The sequence below is a fragment of the Poecilia reticulata genome, linkage group LG19 (genome assembly GCF_000633615.1).
Source record: "Poecilia reticulata strain Guanapo linkage group LG19, Guppy_female_1.0+MT, whole genome shotgun sequence".
In the NCBI taxonomy this organism is placed as follows: domain Eukaryota; kingdom Metazoa; phylum Chordata; class Actinopteri; order Cyprinodontiformes; family Poeciliidae; genus Poecilia; species Poecilia reticulata.
Genome location: NC_024349.1, coordinates 6,923,412 through 6,928,019, shown reverse-complemented (window position 1 = coordinate 6,928,019; position 4,608 = coordinate 6,923,412). Strand labels below are relative to the sequence as shown.

Here is a 4,608-nt window from a genome sequence, read left to right as displayed (position 1 = left end):
TAGGGTTATAGTCCATCTGCTATAGACAGGCTATAGGGTTATAGTCCATCTGCTATAGACAGTCTATGGGGTTATAGTCCATCTGCACATTGGTTAGGACTACTATTGGTGGAATTATGTCTCCACCAACATTTATGTTTAATTCATCATTAAAAACAGGTACATTCCCAGATAAAATGAAAACAGACAAAGGGATCCCATTACATAAAGCTGGTCGCGAACATAATTTTACCAATTACAGACTGTAGTTTTACAGTTCATAGGAAATCGCAGACATTCAGTTCATACAAGAGGTATAAATGAATGATTTATTTAAACTTCTACAGACTTTTTTCTCATTAATAATGTTATTTAATTTTTATGAATAAAAGTATCGTCTCTCAAGTTCAGCTTTTGACACCAGCAGTCTAAGTTTTGAGCTGAAAAAAAACAAACTCTGATGAACACTGTTGCCAGTATTGCATAGTTGATTCTGTATTACTAGATTTAACTTATTTGATTGTTCTGTCTAGACGATGTCTAGATGATGCTAAAAAAAGAACTCTCCTTCAGTCTTTCCCACTGGTTGAAAATGTACTTATTTATGGTATATTTGAATTCATCTGTTATTTTTCTTCTTTCTTAATCTGTGTTGTACGCCGTCGATCTCACTTACAATTAACAGATTTGGAAGTGAATAACTAATTTCTGCCTAATTAGCTACAAGACTTGTTATGAAAAATACATTATTCCTATTCTGAAACGCAGATGTACATCATTAGATATGTATGAGCTACGGGGTAAAAGGAAGTTGGTCAAAGTTGACGGCAAGATGAATGTAACGTTTTATCAGAAAGTACTGGAAGGAATTTTACCCTCATCAGCTCAGACAATGTCTGAGCTGATGAGGTCAGAAGCGGTGCATGGAAAGCACTGTCATCATGACAACGATCAAAAACACAAGGTTTTTTTGACCCATTACAGCCTACTGCAAATAAAACTGAAGTTTCTGACCTCACTATCATTGAGTCACATTGGGAGATCTCAGAAATTCAGTTCATACAAGAGAGTCCAAGAATTTTCTGGAGCATAAAGTCTTTGGCATCTTTATAATCTAAGAAAATGAAGTGTGAAAACTACCGCCAGCAACTTAAAGCTGCCACGGATGTTAATTGGAGTAATAAATGGAAATAAAATCTAGGTTATGTAAGCTTTTTAACAGGGTCATCTGGGTAGTTTCTGTTGTTATTATGATTTGAAAGGGCAAACAAAATTATTTCATAATTAAAGACTTCACCCAAACAGTAATTATGAGCGACAAAAAAAAAGAAGAAAATTACAGCTGTGCTTTTATTAAGACATAAAACAGCTTTTATTTGATTCAGGCTGGATAAATATTCTGAGCTTAGATCCTTGTAGGTATTTTTGTTTCATCCATCACAAATGCCCCCGGTGAACAAGCCTTTCTTGAGCCTATGGTACATCCAGGCTGCAACACAACAAGTGCTGCATATAAACGCTGCGTTATTCCCAAGCCGTTCACTGGTTCCGAAACTGGAATATATTTTTTCTGCCTTTATTTTTAGGCCACCGCTGGCCTTTGAAGGCCATATGCTGCTTTGCTCGGTTGCTTTGTGGAGTGAAATACATCACTACCACTTTTCAGAAATGATACGCATTTATTCCTGCTGGTCACTTCTGACCTTATATTCCTGGTGTCCTCAAATGAACTAGACTTCATGAATACATCCAGGCCATACAATTGAAAAAGTGGATTTTATGAAAACGGTGTAAAAAGGAAAAGTGAGCAAGTCACTTTTCAATTAACTGGCTCAAAGTTTCCTTTGATGGCAGCTCATTGTTTGAACATCTGGCATCCTGGAAGTGCAGAATAATTTAAGTAAGAATAATTAAATTTGTAGTATATTGAGCTATGTGTTTTGCACTGCTGATTTAATTTCACTATAAGCTCTCGCCTGTGTGAAGCTGTGAAGCTCACATTAATTTTTGTCCTTCAGTAAAATCTATTCCTTGAGCTGTACGGTGGGAAAAACAAGGATTTGATACAGTTCCAATTTTACTGTTTGAAATCTTTGATTTTTATCATAGGTACTCTTCAACTGCGAATGACAGAATCTAAAACAAAAAAACGAGAAAATTACATTGTATGAATTCTAAGTAATTAATTTGCAATTTGACTATTCTTGCACAGGCAGACCATTACAAATCAGATTTACAGATAAATAATTGCCTAATAAACCAATCTAATGTACAAATGCCTTTTAAAGTACACTGGGATTGCCGACTTGTCTTATGTTAAGGGGAGGCTGTGTTGAGGAATTCTTACTTAAAAGTTACTGATCCTAGAAGGAAGAATTAAGAAGTAACTTTATTAATTCACCGAACCCAAACAATGTGTTTACCCTCAAACATAAGGTTGTTTGTTAGCACATTTTTACACATCATGTACCTTGAAATAGCAAATAAGGATTTAGAAATCATAGCCGAGCATTTTTGAGAGCCTGCTTTCTGAAATATTAACAAGCCTAAGAGAACYATGTCCTTCTGCTAAGAAATGTGTTTATGTAACTTTGCTCAGATAGTCAGGCTTGGTTTCACAAACTGAAAAAATCCCCCTTGAACTACAACAAAACACCAGAATTACATATATAAAGGGGCATCTTTTCCAACAAAAACTTTACTCATAGGCCTTCAACCATATGCTTTCCGTCTTACTCGTCTGATGTGACTTAACTTTTGTTTCAGATGAAGAAAGGCGCCCTTTTCAAAGCCTTTTGTATTTTGTTTTTATCGTATTGCCTTGAACCTATTCTCGGTTTTGCTTCTTTATAAAGCCATCAAAACCTAATAACTTCAGACTGGAGAACGATGGAAACTCTGAGGCTAGTACTCACACAGATGAAACACATTTGCAGGGTCTTAGATGGAGCAGACAAAGCCCAGTCATCCGACATCTTTAGTGAGGTAAAGACTGAGTCTCTTCACCAGAAGGAGCCTGGCTCAGGGGACCAGGGGGCTGCGGGGACACCAAAAAATTAAGGCACAAAATCATTTCACTTGTGAAAAATCATTGTAGCTGTACTAACTATAATAACAGAATACAAAAGTAAAAATGTATTAAGCCTGTTAATAGATTTAAGCAATACAAAAGTAACAAATGTGCTTCAGAAAAAGGTGAATCTCTTCCACTCTCCCACATGGTGTCTCATTCTCCCACCTTCCAGCTGTCTRTTTGATTTGGACTTAATCTCAAGTTTGCCAGAAAAATAAAAAAGAAGAGGAGACGGGATGAAAGTGTGAGCACTTTCTTTCTCTCCCTCCTGTCCATCTTTCCTCCTACTCTGTGCCGTTTAGGCGTAAATAGAGGAGCTGGTGCATCACACAGAACCAGCTAGGAGGTACTGAGAGGCAGAAACAGGAAGAAACTCAGAAATTATTTTACTGTTGTAGACAGAAAAAAAAAACATGGCAAAGCATCACTTGCACTCACATTTAAAGCAACACTAAACAAACAATTGAAGTTATATCAGACTTATATGGTGGATGCTCAAAGATTCCTTGCAATAAAATCAGTTAGTCCTACTCACCCACACACCCACATAATGGTAAGCTACTGGTTTGTATCTACTGACCACCATCAGAAGGCAACAACGATTGAAATGGACAGAAACAGACAGGGAAGATGAACTCCTACCTCCATCGATGCCATTTAATTTTTTTTAAAAAACGTTTTTTAAAAACAGGTTTAAAGAAAACAATAATTACAAAAGCAACAACATGTTGTATCCACAAGATTGTGCGCTAGATTGTGGGCATGTGTGTTTGTGTTTCTCCTGCCTTCCTGCTCCATAAGGTGTGAGCGGCTGGAGGAGCCTCCAGCTCGCGCTCATCAGCCACAATCAAGGAGCAGAATTTAGAGGAGCAAGTTTCCTGGGGCAGACACCAGATGGTCAGCTTACTGCTTGTGTTAAACTGGCGTGCTCATTAATTGTCACTAAAAAAGAAAACTATTTACTCTGCAGTTACCTCCTGTGACCTTTGTGCCTCCTAGTTCCATCCTGAATGAAAGATTTAGTTCTGCTTCCCTGGATTCTACTTCCATGTTGCCTCTGCTGTCCTGTGGTGAACTGCTCCTGTAAAGCCTTGGGTCCTTCACCAAACGCTCACCTGCCTGTCCTCTGTCCGACGCTCCATCATCAGCAGAACTGTACGTCCTCTCCAAGCCAAACCCATCCTCAACCTCCATGCAGAAATACTTATCTTCCCTCCTGGTTATTGTACCTAGCTAAAAAAAAAAAAGGAAGGACTTTAAGTCTCCTGCCTACAAGATATTGTTCATTCTCCGCCTGCACTCAGTAATCACTCACCTGTTATCCAGTGTGGACCCAGATCGAACATCTTCCTTCGTCACTAATCTCCAGACTTCATATCTATCCTGTTTTAAATAAACAATTTACTCACTATTTCAATGTCTGTAATTGTTCCTCACACCAGAGTTTATTTTTCACAAAAAGATACAAAGACATGAGAAATTATCTAATGTCCAGCCTATTTACATCTGTCCTGCTTGTGTGTTTTTTGGAGTTGCGTCAAAGAAATACATGAGAA

General features: G+C 37.8%; 1 long non-coding RNA gene across 1 annotated transcript in view; it reads right to left on the bottom strand.

The window, feature by feature from the left end:
• The window catches only part of LOC103481297 (uncharacterized), a 12,498-nt gene extending 8,223 nt beyond the window's left edge, over positions 1 to 4,275 (bottom strand). Inside the window, exons 1-2 of the long non-coding RNA XR_536262.1 lie at positions 4,168 to 4,275; positions 2,895 to 3,016 (exon numbers count right to left, since the gene is read on the bottom strand). This is a non-coding gene — a long non-coding RNA (uncharacterized LOC103481297). The remainder of the gene's footprint in view (positions 1 to 2,894; positions 3,017 to 4,167) is intronic.
• Between the last annotated feature and the right edge of the window lie 333 nt (positions 4,276 to 4,608).